General features: G+C 39.1%; 1 non-coding gene across 1 annotated transcript; it reads right to left on the bottom strand.

The window, feature by feature from the left end:
* Window positions 1-3,265: 3,265 nt before the first annotated feature.
* LOC112731663 (small nucleolar RNA R71) lies at window positions 3,266-3,373 on the bottom strand. The gene has a single exon (XR_003167432.1). It is a non-coding gene; the product is annotated as a small nucleolar RNA R71 (small nucleolar RNA).
* Between the last annotated feature and the right edge of the window lie 16,906 nt (window positions 3,374-20,279).

The following is a 20,279-nucleotide window of genomic DNA, read 5'->3' as shown; positions in this document are numbered from 1 at the left end:
GAACGTGATAATCATCATCATTCCCTATGAACGCGTGCCTGACAACTACTTCCATTCCACCTTAGATTGAATGAGTATCTCTTGGATCTCTTAATCAGAATCTTCGTGGTATAAGCTAGATTGATGGCGGCATTCATGAGAGTCCGGAAAGTCTAAACCTTGTCTGTGGTATTTCGAGTAGGACTCTGGGATTGAATGACTGTGACGAACTTCAAACTCGCGAGTGCTGGGCGTAGTGACAGACGCAAAAGGAGGGTGAATCCTATTCCAGTATGATCGAGAACCTCAGATGATTAGCCGTGCTGTGACAGAGCATTTGGACCATTTTCACAAGAGGATAGGATGCAGCCATTGACAAGGGTGATGCCTCCAAACGATTAGCCATGCAGTGACAGTGCATCGGACCATTTTTCAGAGAGGATTAAAAGTAGCCATTGACAACGGTGATGTCCTTACATAAAGCCAGCCATGGAAAGGAGTAAGACTGATTGGATGAAGACAACAGGAAAGTAGAGGTTCAGAGGAACGAAAGCATCTCTATACACTTATCTGAAATTCTCACCAATGATATACATAAGTATTTCTATCCTTATTTTCTATTTATTATTAATATTCGAAAACTCCATAACTATTTTATATCCGCATGACTGAGATTTACAAGGTTACCATAGCTTGCTTCATACCAACAATCTCCATGGGATCGACCCTTACTCACGTAAGGTTTATTACTTGGACGACCCAGTGCACTTGCTGGTTAGTTGTATCGAAATTGTGAATGAAAAATGATTTATTAAGACGTGTGTACAGAGTTTCTGGCGCCGTTGCCTGAGATCACAATTTCGTGCACCAAGTTTTTGGCACCGTTGCCGGGGATTGTTCGAGTTTGGACAACTGACGGTTCATCTTGTTGCTCAGATTAGGTAATTTTCTTTTTGTTTTATTTTCAAAAATTTTTCAAAAACCTTTCAAAAATTTCTCATCTGTTTTCGAAAAAAAAATCTTTTCAAAAATATATTTTTCTTCAGAATTTTTAAGAATGAATTCTAGAGTTTCATGAAGCATGTTGAAGCCTGGCTGGCTGTAAAGCCATGTCTAATTCTTTTGGATAGGGGCTTCCAACCATCAGCATAGAGGCAAGTTAATTGGAATGTCAGCCGTGGCATGTCTGAGTTACATACTAAAGCTTGGCTGGCTATTAAGCCATGCCTAACCCTCGGATTGGAGCTTTAGACTAAGAATACAAGATTCCTGGAATTCATATTAAAAAATTTTGAAATCCTTATTTTCTTTTTCCTATATGTTTTTTTTGAAAAAAATATACAAAAATCCAAAAAAAGTAATAAAAAAAATTCATAAAAATCAAAAATATTTCATGTTTCTTGTTTGAGTCTTGAGTCAAGTTGAAAGTTTGGTGTCAATTGCATATTCATCTTGCATTTTTCGAAAAAATTCATGCATTCATAGTGTTCTTCATGATCTTCAAGTTGTTCTTAGTAAGTCTTCTTGTTTGATCTTGATGTTTTCTTGTTTTACATCTTTTCTTGTTTTACATGTGCATTTTTGCATTCATAAGAGTCTATACATGAAAAATTTTTAAGTTTGGTGCCTTGCATGTTTTCTTTGCATTAAAAATTTTTCAAAAATAAATTCTTGATGTTCATCTTGTCATTCAAAGTGTTCTTGGTGTTCATCTTGACATTCATAGCATTCTTGTATGCATTCATTGTTTTGATCTAAAAATTTTCATGCATTGCATCATTTTCATGTTTTTCTCCCTCATCAAAAAAATTCAAAAATCAAAAAAATATCTTTCCCTTTTTCACTCATAAATTTCGAAAATTTGAGTTGACTTTTTCAAAAATTTTTAAAATCTAGTTGTTTTTATGAGTCAAATCAAATTTTCAATTTAAAAATCTTATCTTTTTCAAAATCTTTTTCAAAAATCAAATCTTTTTCATTTTTCTTATTTATTTTCGAAAATTTTAAAAAATATTTTTCAAAAATATTTTTCTTATCTTTATCTCCTAATTTTCGAAAATAACATCATCAATTAATGTTTTGATTCAAAAATTTCAAGTTTGTTACTTGCTTGTTAAGAAAGATTCAAACTTTGAGTTCTAGAATCATATCTTGTGATTTCTTGTGAATCAAGTCATTAATTGTGATTTTAAAAATCAAATCTTTTTCAAAACTAATTTCAATCATATCTTTTCAAAAAAATATCTCTTTATCTTATCTTTTTCAAAATTTGATTTTAAAATATCCTTTCTAACTTCTTATCTTCTTATCTTTTCAAAATTGATTTTCAAATTTGTTTCAACTAACTAACTAACTTTTTGTTTGTTTCTTATCTTTTTCAAAACTACCTAACTAACTCTCTCTCTCTCTCTAATTTTCGAAAATATCTTCGCTCTTTTTCAAAATTTCTTTTTAATTAACTAATTATTTTAATTTTTGATTTTAATTTTCGAAAAATTACTAACCTTTTTCCAAAACTATTTTCGAAAATCACTAACTCTTTTTCAAAATTAATTTTCGAAAATTCTCCTTCTCTCTCATCTCCTTCTATTTATTTAGTCATCTACTAACACTTCATCTCACCCAAATTCGAACCCCCTCTTCCATCTGTGTTCGAATTTTTTCTTCTTCTTTTCTTCTACTCACACAGGGACATCTATACTGTGGTAAAAAGGACCCCTATTATTATTATTTTTCTGTCCCTCTTTTTCATATGAGCAGGAGCAAGGACAAGAAAATTCTTATTGAAGCAGATCCAGAACCTGAAAGGACTCTGAAGAGGAAACTAAGAGAAGCTAAATTACAACAATCCAGCAAGCACCTTTCAGAAATTTTCGAACAGGAAGAGGAGATGGCAGTCGAAAATAATAATAATGCAAGGAGGATGCTTGGTGACTTTACTGCACCTAATTCCAATTTACATGGAAGAAGCATCTCCATTCCTGCCATTGGAGCAAACAATTTTGAGCTGAAACCTCAATTAGTTTCTCTGATGCAGCAGAACTGCAAGTTTCATGGACTTCCATCTGAAGATCTTTTTCAGTTCTTAACTGAATTCTTGCAGATCTGTGATACTGTTAAGACTAATAGAGTAGATCCTGAAGTTTACAGGCTCATGCTTTTCCCTTTTGCTGTGAGAGACAGAGCTAGAATATGGTTGGACTCTCAACCCAAAGATAGCCTGAACTCTTGGAATAAGCTGGTCAAGGCTTTCTTAGCCAAGTTCTTTCCTCCTCAAAAGCTGAGTAAGCTTAGAGTAGATGTTAAAACCTTTAGACAGAAAGAAGGTGAATTCCTCTATGAAGCTTGGGAGAGATACAAAGAACTGACCAAAAAGTGTCCTTCTGACATGCTTTCAGAATGGACCATCCTGGATATATTCTATGATGGTCTATCTAAATTGGCTAAAATGTCATTGGATACTTCTGCAGGTGGATCCATTTACCTAAAGAAAACGCCTGTAGAAGCTCAAGAACTCATTGACATGGTTGCTAATAACTAGTTCATGTACACTTCTGAGAGGAATGTTGTGAGTAATGGGACGCCTATGAAGAAGGGAGTTCTTGAAATTGATACTCTGAATGCCATACTGGCTCAGAATAAAATATTGACTCAGCAAGTCAATATGATTTCTTAGAGTCTGAATGGAATGCAAGCTGCATCCAACAGTACTCAAGAGACATCTTCTGAAGAAGAAGCTTATGATCATGAAAACCCTGCAATAGCAGAGGTGAATTACATGGGTGAACCTTATGGAAACACCTATAACCCCTCATGGAGAAATCACCCAAATCTCTCATGGAAGGATCAACAAAAGCCTCAACAAGGCTTTAATAATGGTGGAAGAAATAGGTTTAACAATAGTAAACCTTTTCCATCATCCACTCAGCAACAGACAGAGAACTCTGAACAAAATACCTATAATTTAGCAAACTTAGTCTCTGATCTATCTAAGACCACTGTGAGTTTCATGAATGAAACAAGGTCCTCCATTAGAAATTTGGAGGCACAAGTGGGCCAGCTGAGTAAAAGGATCACTGAAATCCCTCCTAGTACTCTCCCAAGCAATACAGAAGAAAATCCAAAAGGAGAGTGCAAGGCCATTGACATAGTCAACACGGCCGAACCTGGAGAGGAAGGGGAGGACGTAAATCCCAGTGAGGAAGACCTCCTGGGACGTCCAGTGATCAATAAGGAGTTTCCCTCTGAAGAACCAAAGGAATCTGAGGCTCATCTAGAGACCATAGAGATTCCATTGAACCTCCTTATGCCATTCATGAGCTCTGATGAGTATTCCTCTTCTGAAGAGAATGAGGATGTTACTGAAGAGCAAGTTGCCAAGTACCTTGGTGCAATCATGAAGCTGAATGCCAATTTATTTGGTAATGAGACTTGGGGAGATGAACCTCCCCTGTTCACCAATGAACTGAGTGATCTGGATCAACTGACATTGCCTCAGAAGAAACAGGATCCTGGAAAGTTCCTAATACCTTGTACCATAGGCACCATGATCTTTGAAAAGGCTCTGTGTGACCTTGGTTCAGGGATAAACCTCATACCCCTCTCTGTAATAGAGAAACTGGGAATCTTTGGGGTACAAGCTGCTAAAATCTCATTAGAGATGGCAGACAATTCAAGAAAATAGGCTTATGGACAAGTAGAGGACGTGTTAGTAAAGGTTGAAGGCCTTTACATCCCTGCTGATTTCATAGTCCTAGATACTGGGAAGGATGAGGATGAATCCATCATCCTTGGAAGACCCTTCCTAGCCACAGCAAGAGCTGTGATTGATGTTGACAGAGGTGAACTAGTCCTTCAATTGAATGAGGACTCCCTTGTGTTTAAAATTCGAGGTCATCCTTCTGTAAACATGGAGAGGAAGCATAAAAAGCTTCTCTCAAAACAGAGTCAACCAGAGCCCCCACAGTCAAACTCTAAGTTTGGTGTTGGGAGGCCACAACCAAACTCTAAGTTTGGTGTTGAACTCCCATATCCAAACTCTAAGTTTGGTGTTGGGAAGTCTCAACAATGCTCTGAACATCTGTGAGGCTCCATGAGAGCCCACTGTCAAGCTATTGACATTAAAGAAGCGCTTGTGGGAGGCAACCCAATTTTTATTTATCTAATTTTATTTTTCTTGTTCTTTCATGTTTTATTAGGTTCATGATCATGTGGAGTCACAAAATAAATATAAAAATTGAAAACGGAATCAAAAACAGCAGAGAAAAATCACACCCTGGAGGAAGACCTTACTGGCGTTTAAACGCCAGTAAGAAGCATCTGGCTGGCGTTCAACGCCAGAACAGAGCATGGTTCTGGCACTGAATGCCCAAAATGGGCAGCATCTGGGCGTTTGAACGCCAGAATTGCACCCTGGAGAAGAGCTGGCGCTGAACGCCCAGAACAAGCATGGTTCTGGCGTTCAACGCCAGAAATGGGCACCAAATGGGCGTTCAACGCTCAGAACAAGCACCAATCTGGCGCTGAACGCCCAGAGTTGTGTGCAAAGGCATTTTGCATGCCTAATTTGGTGCAAGGTTGTAAATCCTTGAACACCTCAGGATCTGTGGACCCCACAAGATCACCTCAGGATCTGTGGACCCCACAAGATCACCTCAGGATCTGTGGATCCCACAGGATCCCCACCTACCTCCACTCACTTCTTCTCACCCCTCTTTCACACAATTCCATAAACACTCTTCCCCAAAACTCTTCACCAATCACCTCAATCCACTCTTCCCCATAAACCTACCTCATAAACCCCACCTACCTTCAAAATTCAAAATCAATTTCCCACCCAAAACCCACCCTTATGGCCGAACCTTACCCCCCCTCCCTTCCCTATATAAAGCCCTCCATTCTTCTTCATTTTCACACAACACAACCCTCTCTTCCCCTTCTTGGCCGAATACACCCCTCCCCTCTCTCCTCCATATTTTCTTCTTCTTCTTCATCTATTCTTTCTTTTCTTGCTCGAGGGCGAGCAATATTCTAAGTTTGGTGTGGTAAAAGCATAAGCTTTTTGTTTTTCCATTACCATTGATGGCACCCAAGACCGGAGAATCCTCTAGAAAAGGGAAAGGGAAGACAAAAGCTTCCACCTCCGAGTCATGGGAGATGGAAAGATTCATCTCCAAAGCTCATCAAGACCACTTCTATGATGTTGTGGTCAAGAAGAAGGTGATCCCCGAGGTCCCTTTCAAGCTCAAGAAGAATGAGTATCCAGAGATCCGACATGAAATCCAAAGAAGAGGTTGGGAAGTTCTAACAAACCCCATCCAACAAGTCGGCATCCTAATAGTTCAAGAGTTCTATGCCAATGCATGGATCACTAGGAACCATGATCAAAGTAAGAACCCAAACCCAAATAATTATATTACAATGGTTCGGGGGAAATACTTAGATTTTAGTCCGGAAAATGTGAGGTTGACGTTTAACTTGCCTATGATGCAAGGAGATGCACGCCCCTACACTAGAAGGGTCAACTTTAATCAAAGGTTGGACCAAGTCCTCATGGACATATGTGTGGAAGGAGCTCAATGGAAGATTGACTCCAAAGGCAAGCCGGTTTAATTAAGAAGACTGGACCTCAAGCCTGTGGCTAGAGGATGGTTGGAGTTCATCCAATGCTCCATCATCCCCACTAGCAACCGATCTGAAGTTACTGTGGATCGGGCCATCATGATCCATAACATCATGATTGGAGAAGAAGTAGAAGTTCATGAAGTCATCTCCTTTGAACTCTACAAAATAGCCGAAAAGCCCTCTCCTGGGGCAAGGCTAGCTTTTCCTCATCTTATTTGCCATCTATGTTACTCAGCTGGAGCTTTCATAGAAAGAGACATTCCCATTGAGGAAGAGAAGCCCATCACTAATAAAAGGATGGAGCAAGCAAGAGAGCCCATTCATGGATCTCAAGAGATGCATGAAGCTCATCACCATGAGATCCTGGAGATGCCTCAAATGCATTTTCCTCCACAAAATTATTGGGAGCAAATCAACACCTCCCTAGGAGAATTAAGTTCCAACATGGGACAATTAAGGGTGGAACATCAAGAGCACTCCATCATCCTTCATGAAATAAGAGAAGCTCAAAAAGCAATGAGGGAGGAGCAACAAAGACAAGGAAGAGACATAGAAGAGCTCAAGGACATCATTGGTTCCTCAAGAAGGAAACGCCACCATCACTAAGGTGGACTCATTCCTTGTTCTTACATTCTCTGTTTTTCGTTTTCTCTATGTTAAGTGCTTATCCATGTTTGTGTCTTCATTACATGATCATTAGTATTTAGTAACTTTGTCTTAAAGTTATGAATGTCCTATGAATCCATCACCTCTCTTAAATGAAAACTGTTTTAATTCAAAAGAACAAGAAGTACATGAGTTTCGAATTTATCCTTGAACTTAGTTTAATTATATTGATGTGGTGACAATACTTTTTGTTTTCTGAATGAACGCTTGAACAGTGCATATGTCTTTTGAAGTTGTTGTTTAAGAATGTTAAATATGTTGGCTCTTGAAAGAATGATGATAAGGAGACATGTTATTTGATAATCTGAAAAATCATAAAAATGATTCTTGAAGCAAGAAAAAGCAGCAAAGAACAAAGCTTGCAGAAAAAAGAATAGCAAAAAAATAGAAAGAAAAAAAAAAGAGAAAAAGCAAGCAGAAAAAGCCAAAAGCTCTTAAAACCAAGAGGCAAGAGCAAAAAGCCAATAACCCTTAAAACCAAAAGGCAAGGGTAAATAAAAAGGATCCCAAGACTTTGAGCATCAGTGGATAGGAGGGCCTAAAGGAATAAAATCCTGGCCTAAGCGGCTAAACCAAGCTGTCCCTAACCATATGCTTGTGGCGTGAAGGTGTCAAGTGAAAACTTGAGACTGAGCGGTTAAAGTCAAGGTCCAAAGCAAAAGAAGAGTGTGCTTAAGAACCATGGACACCTCTAATTGGGGACTTTAGCAAATCTGAGTCACAATCTGAAAAGGTTCACCCAATTATGTGTCTGTGGCATTTATGTATCCGGTGGTAATACTGGAAAAAAAGTGCTTAGGGCCACGGCCAAGACTCATAAAATAGCTGTGTTCAAGAATCATCATACTGAACTAGGAGAATCAATAACACTATCTGAACTCTGAGTTCCTATAGATGCCAATCATTCTGAACCTCAATGGATAAAGTGAGATGCCAAAACTATTCAAGAGGTAAAAAGCTACAAGTCCCGCTCATTTAATTGGAGCTATGTTTCATTGATAGTTTGGAATTTATAGTATGTTCTCTTCTTTTTATCCTATTTGATTTTCAGTTGCTTGGGGACAAGCAACAATTTAAGTTTGGTGTTGTGATGAGCGGATAATTTATACGCTTTTTGGCATTGTTTTTAGTATGTTTTTAGTAGAATCTAGTTACTTTTAGGGATGTTTTCATTAGTTTTATGTTAAATTCATATTTCTGGACTTTACTATGTGTTTGTGTATTTTTCTGTGATTTCAGGTATTTTCTGGCTGAAATTGAGGGACTTGAGCAAAAATCAGATTCAGAGGTTGAAGAAGGACTGCTGATGCTGTTGGATTCTGACCTCTCTGCACTCAAAGTGGATTTTCTGGAGCTACAGAACTCAACATGGCGAGCTTCCAATTGCGTTGGAAAGTAGACATCCAGGGCTTTCCAGCAATATATAATAGTCCATACTTTGGCCGAGTTTAGATGATGTAAAAGGGCGTTGAACACCAGTTCTACGCTGCTGTCTGAAGTTAAACACCAGAAACACGTCACAAACCAGAGTTGAACGCCAGAAATACGTTACAACCTGGCGTTCAACTCCAGAAAGAGCCTCTGCATGTGTAACATTCAAGCTCAGCCCAAGCACACACCAAGTGGGCCCCGGAAGTGGATTTATGCATCAATTACTTATCTCTGTAAACCCTAGTAACTAGTTTAGTATAAATAGGACTTTTTACTATTGTATTAGACATCTTAGGATCATCTTTGATCAGTTTTATGCTATCTTAGACTTTCATGGGGGCTGGCCATTCGGCCATGCCTGAACCATTATCACTTATGTATTTTCAGACGGTAGAGTTTCTGCACTCCATAGATTAAGGTGTGGAGCTCTACTGTTCCTCAAAGATTAATGCAAAGTACTACTATTTTTCTATTCAATTCAACTTATTCCGCTTCTAAGATATTCATTCGCACTTCAACCTGAATGTGATGAACGTGACAATCATCATCATTCCCTATGAACGCGTGCCTGACAACCACTTCCGTTTCACCTTAGATTGAATGAGTATCTCTTGGATCTCTTAATCAGAATCTTCGTGGTATAAGCTAGATTGATGGCGGCATTCATGAGAGTCCGGAAAGTCTAAACCTTGTCTGTGGTATTCCGAGTAGGACTCTGGGATTGAATGACTGTGACGAACTTCAAACTAGCGAGTGCTAGGCGTAGTGACAGACACAAAAGAAGGGTGAATCCTATTCCAGTATGATCGAGAACCTCAGATGATTAGCCGTGCTGTGACAGAGCATTTGGACCATTTTCACAAGAGGATAGGATGCAGCCATTGACAAGGGTGATGCCTCCAGACGATTAGCCATGCAGTGACAGCGCATCGGACCATTTTCCAGAGAGGATTAAAAGTAGCCATTGACAACGGTGATGTCCTTATATAAAGCCAGCCATGGAAAGGAGTAAGACTGATTGGATGAAGACAGCAGGAAAGCAGAAGTTCAGAGGAACGAAAGCATCTCTATACACTTATCTGAAATTCTCACCAATGATATATATAAGTATTTCTATCCTTATTTTCTATTTATTATTAATATTTGAAAACTTCATAACTATTTTATATCCGCCTGACTGAGATTTACAAGGTGACCATAGCTTGCTTCATACCAACAATCTCTGTGGGATCGACCCTTACTCACATAAGGTTTATTACTTGGACAACCCAGTGCACTTGCTGGTTAGTTGTATCGAAGTTGTGAATGAAAAACGATTTATTAAGACGTGCGTACAGAGTTTCTGGCGCCGTTGCCTGAGATCACAATTTCGTGCACCACCTAGGCTAAGGGAATTGAGTGACCTTAAGTCATTGGGTCTCATTGAATTGGTGATTTGAGAATCCTTAGTGGTCAACTTGATAACCATTGACTCTAGCCTACTACTAAGTCAATTAGTAGCTAGGTTAGGACTTATGGATTGATGTTGATCAAGCCGTTTGACGTACTTCAAGCCTAGGAGTAGATATTACGTACTCGAGACTTTTGTAAGTAGACTTAATGAGCTTGGTTCCTCACAATTGTCAATACATGGTTTGTAGACAAGGATGGTGATCTCAATTACTTATGTCTAGCCAAGAGTTCTTTACCTTGCCTTTATTAATTCTGGATTTACTTTTCTTTCCCATTTAATTTCTTGCCCTTTTATCAATTAAACCCCTTATTCTCTCATAGCCAATAATTGACCACTTCATTGCAATTTCTTGTGAGATGACCCGAGGTTTAAATACTTCGGTTAATTCTTATTGGGGTTTGTACTTGTGACAAAACCAAATTAAATTTGATGTGAGAATTGTTTGTTGGTTTAGAGCTATGCTTACAACGAAGTTCTTATTTCTATAAGAGAAATTCTAGACCGATGATAAATCTCATTGTTAGTTCTTCCACCTTGAGTATTGTTGAAGCCTTGTTGAGACTTCTATTGATCCTTCCATGAGAAGTTAGGATGATTTCTCCAGGAGGAGTTGTAGGTGTTTCCATAGGGTTCTTCCATATAATTCACCTCTTCCATCATGGGTTGATCAGTATCATAGGCATCTCCTTCATAGGAGGTATCTTGAGTGCTGCCAGTTGCAGCTTGCATTCCAATCAAATGCTGAGAGATCATATTGACCTGTTGGGTCAAGATCTTGTTCTGAGCCAATATGACATTCAGAGTATCAACTTCTAGAACTCCTTTCTTCTGAGCTACCCCATTGTTCATAGGGTTCCTCCCAGAAGTGTACATGAATTGGTTATTTGCAACCATTTCAATGAGTTCCTGTGCCTCTTTAGGCGTTTTCTTCAAGTGGAGTGATCCACCTGCAGAATGGTCCAAGGACATCTTGGACAGCTCAGACAGGCCATCATAGAAGATACCAAGATAGACCACTCTGAGAGCATGTCAGGAGGACATCTCCTGATTAGTTGCTTGTATCTTTTCCAACCTTCATAGAGGGATTCACCCTCTTTTTGTCTGAAGGTTTGAACTTTCACCCTGATCTTGCTCATCTTTTGAGGTGGAAAGAATTTGGCCAAGAAAGCATTGACCAACTTCTCCCAAGAGTCTAGGCTTTCCTTAGGTTGAGAATCCAACCACATCCTAGCTCTGTCTCTAACAGCAAAAAGGAAAAGCATAAGCTTATAGACCTCAAGATCCACTCCATTGGTTTTAACAGTATCACAGATTTGCAAGAATTTAGCCAAGAATTGATGTGGATCTTCTAGTGGAAGTCCATGAAACTTGCAATTTTGTTGTATTAGAGAGACTAACTGAGGCTTTAGCTCAAAGTTATTTGCTCTAATGGCAGGTATGGAGATACTTCTTCCATAGAAGTCAGAAGTTGGTGCAGTGCAGTCACCAAGAACCTTCCTTGCATCTCCTTCATTATTAGGCTCGGCTGCCATGTTATCAGCTTCTTGTTCGAAATTCTCTGTGAGGTTTCTTCCGAAGTGTTGTGCTTTAGCTTATTGTAAACGCCTCCTTAGAGTCCTTTCAGGTTATGGATCAGGATTAAAGAGAGGTTCTTTATCCTTGTTCCTGCTCATAAACAAGAAGAAAGAATACAAGAAGAGAAGAAGAAAAGGATTCTCTATGTCAGAGTATAGAGGTCCTTTGTTAGGTAGAGATAGATTAAGAAGAGAAGAAAAGAAGATATCTTTTAATAGAGATAGTTTTCGAAAATAATAAAGAGAGAAGGTGAGATATTTTCGAAAATAGAGAGGAAAAGAGAGAAGGAATTTTTCAAAAAGAAGAGATAGAAAGTAGTTAAGAGATTTTGAAAAAGAAAAAGAGAAAGGATAATAGAAAGAGAATAAGATAAAACATGTAACTAATTAAGAAAGATTTGAAAATAAGATAAGATAGAATATTTGAAAAATATTTGATTTTGAAATTGAAATTGAAACAAGATAAGATAAAGATTTGAAAATAACTTGAAAAGATAAGATTTGAAATAAGATTTTTGAAAAAGATTTGATTTTGAATTAGGATAAGATAGGATAAAGATTTGAAAAAGTTTCGAATTTTAAAATTTAAAAAAAAAAGATAAGATAGAAAAGAATCAAACTAAAAGAGAAGATTTGAAAAGATTTTAAAAAGATAAGATTTGAAATTTGAAATTAAGATAAGATAAGATAATGATTTGAAATTAAAATTTGAAATTTTTTTTTCTAATTTTCGAAAAAAATTTTGAAAAAAAAAAGATAAGGAAAGATATTTTTTGATTTTTTTGAATTATTAAAGAAAGAGAAAAACAGCCAAAAGACACCAAACTTAAAATTTTTAGATCAAAGAGTACTGATTTTCGAAAATTGAAAAGAAAAATACCAATAGACACCAAACTTAAAATTTTTAAGATCAAAACAAGAAAAGAAACAAGAACAACTTGAATACTAAGAAAGAACACAAAGAACAATTCAAAAAATTTAAAGAAAAGATAAACACACAAGGGACACCAAACTTAAGAAGTGACACTAGATTCAAACAAAAGACACTATTTTTAAAAAAATTTTTGAAAAGAAAGAAAGAAAGTTCGAAACTTTTATCAAGAACAAGAACAAAAGACTCAAACAAAAGACAAAGATTGATAAAAAAAAGATTTTTTTGAAAAAATTTTTGATTTTTTTTTTTGGAAAAGAAGATAAGACTCAAACAAAATATTAAAAAGTACCTAATTTAAGCAACAAAATAATCCGGTAGTTTGTCAAATTCGAACAATCTCCGGCAACGACGCCAAAACTTGGTGCACGAAATTGGCTCCGCAGAATTCGCACAGGTAGACCGGCAAGTATACCGAGTCGTCCAAGTAATACCTCAGGTGAGTGAGGGTCAATCCCATGGAGATTGTTGGTTTGAGCAAGTAGTGGTTACCTTGCAGATCTTAGTTAGGTGGATAGAAAATATATTTTGTCACGGAGAACGCATAAAAACGGATAAATAAAGTTAGAAATACCAGATTGATTGTGAAAACAGTAATGGATAATTAGTTAAGGCTTCGGAGATGCTTTGTCCTTCCGGATTCATCTTTCTCACTGTCTACTTCAAAAGCCTTCAGATTCACTCAATGGCAGCCGTAAGTGATTAACTCATGTCCTCTCATCAAGTTAACCTCTTCCACTGCAACAATCCACCATGTTGCAAGTAACTCATGTCCTCTCATCAAGCCACTGCTAGGTTTCTCACTGTAACAGAAAATGAAGCTCTAAATAGTCCACTCCCCTTCACGATCCTACTCAAGGTGCCATAGACAAGGTAGATCTTCCAGATCAGAAAGTTATACTTCTCTAACCCTAGCCTTGCGCCACAGGGACCTCACGCACCCATAGTCAACAAGATTTCATGTCACGCTATCCAAAGTTGCTCAGATGCTCTATTGGAATCCGCAATGCAATCTCTAGCTTTGGTTCAACACTATCCGGGTCAAGACTCGCACAGAACCCATATAGAACAAGGGTGATTGTCATGGGTCACCCTCAATTCATGAGATGAAGAACGAGAATGCATAAGAGAATAGAATCAGAATTGTAGTGAAATGGAATAGTAATATTATTAATCCATGAAACTCAGCAGAGCTCCTAACCCTAACTTAGGAGGTTAGTGACTCATGCTGATAGAAAAATAAAATAAAAACGTAAAAGTGGGCAAGAGTCCTCAACAAGGGTGAACTCTTATCTATATATACTAATCTAATGACCAAGGATTACAGAAATAAGGTAAACAAAGTTGATAGTGTAAAAATCCACTTTTGGGGCCCACTTGGTGAGTGTTTGGTTTGAGCTTGAGTGTCTCCCACGAGCTAGGGTCCCTTAGGGGCGTTGAACACTGGCTAAGGATCCTCTTTTGGGCGTTGGATGCTAGCTACTCCTTTGTGGGCGTTGAACGCCAGGAATGGGGCAGGTGGCTGGCATTGAATGATAGTTTTGGGCCTTCATTTTCGAAGCAAAGTATAGACTATTATATATTTTTGGAAAGTCTTGGATGTTAGCTTTTCATAGCCGTTGAGAGTGCACCATTTGGACTTCTGTAGCTCCAGAAAAGCTCTTTCGAGTGCATGGAGGTCAGATCCTGACAGCATCTGCAGTGCTTTCTCTGTCTCTGAATCAGACTTTTGCTCAAGCTCCTCAATTTCAGCTAGAAAATACCTGAAATCACCATAAAACATACAAACTCAAATTTGAATCCAAAAATATGAATTTTTCACTAAAACCTATGAAAACATAATAAAACTTAAATAAAACATAATAAAAACTATATGAAAATGATGCCAAAAAGCATATAAAATATTCGCTCATCAGCAGTCGAAGAGGCTGGAACAGATCCTTTCATTGCTAGACCATGGCCATGTTCCTATCGATTCTGGATTTCGCACCATTTATTCCCCTATAACTAGGCAACACAATAGGTTTGAAGTGTTATATTTGTCCTCACATGGTTTTTTGAGGTACTTAGTATAATGTTACCAATTTTTTGTGGCAACTGACCCTGGTGTATTCATGATTCAGTGATGACTGCGGAGTTTTTGTGTATAAGTATCTTTAGTAGTGGTTGCCTGAAGCATTATTGCCAGCTTATAGCCAGGTGAGGACACTTTCGTTTCGTTCAGCTATATTACGATCAGAACAGTTATAACGTTGTGGTTTTGTAAATTTTTCATCTCCTAAATATTCAGGAAGAAGTTCTGAGTTTCCAAAAAGATCTCCTATCGTGCGCTCTGAGTGGGTTGAACACTAACCGGGGTGTTCTCCGTGGCCATGTGAAGGAGTACTTTCGTGAGGCCTATTCGAGAGGAATATTCATTAAAGTCCCCATTAAAGTGCATGCCAAGCAGTCGGGGATAGCCGCTCGAGTAAAGAATAGGCCGAGACAGACTAACAGAAGACGAGGTTGGAACCCAGCTCACTGGGTACGGTGTCTTCGACGAAGGAAAAAACCCCTACTAGGATGAATAAGTGAAGCAGTTTCACCTTGTGCTCTCTACTGTTATCGCATTGTTATGGTTTCACGATGAGGCGTAAGAGGCCTTGTCTTTGTGATTATTTTGGATCGAAATCGAACAGGTTGGGCCTTATCCTGTAGAACTGGGAGCAATTTTTTGTTTAACATTTTGATTTTCATAACACTACGTTGACATAAATATTGAGAAAATTTTTTTTTCTTATGTGATTGAATTGTTGAATTTTTCATGAAGTCAAAATTCATAGGCTGGATGGTGAAAGATTTTTTTGTTGTGACGAATTGGTGTCATCTCTCACCCATAACAAAGTGTTCAAAGGTCATGAAAAACAATGGATAATTATAACACAAACAATTGAGCAGAAATAGGCCAACATACACCAAAAAATTTGGATTCTATCGTAAACTCCCTTTTACACCAACGTAATACACTAATACCAATTATCCAAAATTTTCAAAAACACAAATAAATAATAAAACAACTAAGCTGAACCTACAAATAAAAGTTAGTACATCGAACACTCTAAAACCCACAGCCTAAGTCTACTCCCTATTCCACCTGGTCTTTGCATGCTTCTTGCTATACAATTGTCTTCTTGAAATTACGGTGCGCCTCTTATGCTAACCTCTGCATAATCTGCAACATCAACAACCTCATTTTGTCATCAATCAAAGAATATCATTAAAATCACAATAAAAATGTAACATGGACAAATAATGACTACAACAATCTACTTCCTCATGAGAAGATCTTTGTCAAGCACACTAACTTGAAAACATTATAAGCCATCAAGCCATATGTTCATTTCCTTAAAATAATTTCATTAAAAAAGACTCATCATGCTGATGTTATCAAACATTGAATAAAATGCTCATGATCAAATCCAGTTCATGGCAAAAAAATTTCTATATACATAAGAGAGCTATGGTTATAAATTCTATCAAGAATCATCGATGTTCAGCTAAGATAATTACAACTCTAGTGACAACAATTGTTCAGTTGTTACGATAATCACTTTGTGTGCATTAATAAAAATATCTATTTAGAGTTTCAGCATGTTAGTATCTAGTAAACACAGCAGCTCTTGATTATAGAATAAAATTTTATTATATAAGTGGATTGTACAATCAAATTGTAGAAATTGCAGAAAAATCCCTGTTGAAGCTATGCATCTATTAAACACTAAGACAATATAGAACGAAATAATATAACATGTATAAAGATGTTCTGAACAGACGCTAGGACTATACTTTTTCACAAATTTCAGCATTAATGTATCAATTTCACTCTCTAAATCTAGAAAAAAAAATCAAGACTACTTTACATTTTTAATGCATTAGCATTTTCAAATGGATAAAGATAGAGGACTGGCACATGTATACAAAAAAGAATAATTCATTAACTCATACTTCATAGTTATTTTTTAAAGATGGTATAAAACTAGCAATATAATGTAATTTTATTTCTACAAATGATAAAGTTAATGTGAACATCATATTCTGTAAAAGTCTATTTCTATGCTTTATATCTGTGACTTGTGTTATGTATTATGTATGTAAGACTACAACTAAGCTATTCTATTAATATTAGAATTTTGAAGAACAAATAGAGATGGCTATATAAAGATTGCAGATTACATGTAAACAAGTCTCAAATAAATTAACTCACCCACAACAAGTTTCAAATAAATTAATTCACCCACAATAAGTTCAACTCACAAATCACGATAACAACAACAAGTTGCACGAATAGAAATTTAATTTCAAATTATAATAACAACACACATCATGAAATTAATTGAAATAGATTGTATGAATACAAATTTAATTTCAACAACATCAATAAAAAGAGAAACACAATAATTAAGTACAACTTTGAATCCTTCCATTAATCGTTTCAGATCCTTCAGACCAGGAAAAAAAGAAAAAATAAACAAATTCACATTAAAGTTGAAGTTTTAGTGTATCAAAGTTAAAATCTAATTCCGGAAACACTCGAAAAAGGAGATGACATCAATGAGAAGGAGAAGTGAAGTGGAAGACTTACCATATTTATTGGATGTCTCCGGTACAGGTTGAGAGATGGATCGGGAACTTGCGGGTCGAGGCGGATGCCGGACTATTTGACTGGAGCAAAAAAGGGGGGTGGTACCTGCAAAGACACTCCGACGCTCAAGTCAGAATGGATCTAAGAGGTAAAAAGTGTGAGGAATGAATGAATACCTGTAGGGACTTGGGTCCTCTATTTATAGGTGATGGAAGTTATCTTATCTTATCTTGTTTGATCAAGATAGGGAAGACGTTTGAATTCGAAAGTCGGTTAGGAGTTCTAGAGGGCCAGTTTCGGGCCTTCTAGAAGAGGGAGGCGGGTCGAACCCGGGAAACCGGGTTCGGGTTCAACCTTGGGTCCGGGATCCGTGGGCCGGATCCGTAACAGTTGCCCCCGCAGCAGAAGAGCGAGCAAGGTCGGTCTGTCCCTGGAAGGTGTGGTCTTGACCGCGGGCTAGGTCTTTAGTTTTTCTCGGGCGTTCGTTTGGTTCTTTGGAGGGAGATCAGTGTCTCGGCCCCGATTTTGCTGAAGGTTCGTCTGACCGTTTTGGTTTGACGTGACTCTTCCGAGTCCACTGCGTCCATTGTGTTCTTCGAGGCGTGCTTTATTAGTTTTTTTTTTTTGAGGGGGGCATTTAATGTGAGGGGACATTTTCCTCTTTTGCCCCTACGCGCCTTACCTTGCTTAGGGTTACTTGTGTCTTTCTGCCCCCCCCTTTTGAAACCGTTTTGGCCTTTTACTTTAGTTCCCTCGTTCATTTCATATTCCTTTTGTTCTCTCTTCTGGAAAAAATCTCCTCTTCTTTCTGTGATACTGCTCTCTGGTGTTGCTGCTGCTTCTGCTTCTCAAGCTTTCCCAGGCTTATCTTCTGCATTACTAGGTTGGCATGCTTCGCTTTTCTTGTTTTTTGTTTTGTGGTGCATCTGTTGTTCTGTTTTTGCCATGCATTGTTCTGTCTGTTTTCTCTTTCAATTTTGTACTGCGTTTGGTATTTTTGGGAGGTGGTATTTGAAGGGGCTGAGCACCGCCGTATTTGGTTAGTAGTGGCGGTGCACCACCGTGTTGGGTTGGTAGTGGTGGTAGATTTCTGTCTTGCTTCTGCGTAGGGTTAGTAGGCTGATGGTGGTGCTCCTCCCTGTTTTAGGTATGCATCGGCGGAGAAATGAGGGTGTGGGTGCCCCAATTGCCCTCTTCCAGGGGCATCCCCGCTCGTTACACTTGGGTGACTAGCGATGTGTGGGGCGTTCCGTCACGGATGACGGAGGATGATCTTCAGAGGCTCCATGATCAGGGGGTGATTTATGGTGGTGGTGATGGGGAGAGGCAGTATGAGCTCGTCCTCCCGGATGCCGACGAGCGCATTTGTTACTTGAACCTCCATTCGCCCACTGTGCCGGACTGGAAGTGGGTTTACGAGTCGATGTTCACTCGGCTCGGCGTGCGGTTCCCTTTTTCTCCGTTTGTTCAGGATTTGCTGAGTCGGTGTTCCGTGGCACCGTCTCAGCTTCACCCGAATAGTTGGGCTGCCGTGCGGTCTTTTGAATTGGTGTGCCGGTATCTTGATCTTCCGGCTTCTGTTCCTGTTTTCCTCTTCCTTTTTTATGCACTCTTCCGACTAAGGAAGGGAAGCATAAGAAGGGGTATATGTCATTCCGTGCTCAGCCTCATCGTTACATTTTTGGGTTGTTTGAGGATTCCTTTCACGGTTTCAAGAGGGAGTATTTTAAAGTGCGCCCTGTCCAGGGGCATCGTCCGTTTTGGTTGACGTCAGAGGGCAAGCGCCGGTTCCCGACATACTGGATCTTCGGTGCCGGCCTGTCGGTTTTGACTAAGGTCACTTATGATGGTCTGTCTCCTGAGGATAAGGACATTTCTAGTGTCCTGTGGCATCTATTTGGCGAGCACCCGTTAAATCCTCGAGACGTCATGGGGGATCCCGAGGCTTGTCGGACGTATATTGGTGTGTGGCTCTCTTTTTTGGTTTTTTGCTTTTGTTCTTCCCGATTTTGTAACTTGATTTTTCTTTGGCTTCTTTCAGTTGAGATGGCTGGTGGTTTGACTTCTTTGGCGCGGTTGAAGGCGGCGATGGGTCGGGAGGAAGGATCGTCGTCTCCTGCTACCCCTGTTTCTAATCCCGTTGTGGATTCTTAGGCTGTTTCTCATGAGGTGGTTTCATCGGGGGTGAGGGCCGACGCTCGGGCTTCGCCTGGTCCTATAAACTCGCCTGAAGTCGTCGTGGTCTCGGCTGCCGAGGCTTCTCGGAAGAGAAAGAGGCCCGAGGAGCCTAGCAGTGAGACTTTTGAGGAGGAGGGTGCTGTGCCAAGTGTTATGGATCGGCGTTTTGATGCTTCTGGGTTTATTGATCAGCACTTGATGCCTGGGACGGAGTAGTTTTTTGACGATTGTGATGTTTCGTTCCAGGCTAAGTCGGTGTATCGTGCCCTCCTCTGATCTGCTGTTGTTGTTTGGAAGGCCGAACCCGTGATGGCTCAGGTTGGTTTATTGGACAAAAACTTCGTCATTCGCACGCTGAGGTGGCTAAATTGAAGGAGCAGCTTGAGGCTGCCGAGGTCGCGAGGGAGAAAGCAGTGAAGTCTTCCGAGGAGGCTGGGGCAGAGATCCTCCGTCTTTCCGAGGTAGAGACTTCACTTCTTTTCCAACTGAGCGCAGAGCGGCAACGGGCTTCCGACGCGGGTTCTCAAGCTGCCGTGTTTCTTAGCGAGCTGGAGGTTCTGAAGGCTGAAGTTGTAGCTCTGAAGAGGGAGAAGACGGAGTTGTTGGCTGATGCTAAGGATGCGATCGCTGCTACTGAGGAGACGATGAAGGCTCAGGCCTTGGTGTTGGCTCCCGGTGTGGACGTGTCTATGATGGGGGCTTTCAAGACCGTCTGTGATGGCCGAATTGTCGACCTTGAGTAGCTTTATATCTTGTATTTTGAATTATGCTTTGAACTTTAGTTTTTCTTTGGGTGTTTGGTTGGCCGTGGGCCATGTAACC

Source organism: Arachis hypogaea, chromosome 12, assembly GCF_003086295.3.
Source record: "Arachis hypogaea cultivar Tifrunner chromosome 12, arahy.Tifrunner.gnm2.J5K5, whole genome shotgun sequence".
Lineage (NCBI taxonomy): Eukaryota > Viridiplantae > Streptophyta > Magnoliopsida > Fabales > Fabaceae > Arachis > Arachis hypogaea.
This window is presented reverse-complemented; position numbering and strand designations above follow the sequence as displayed.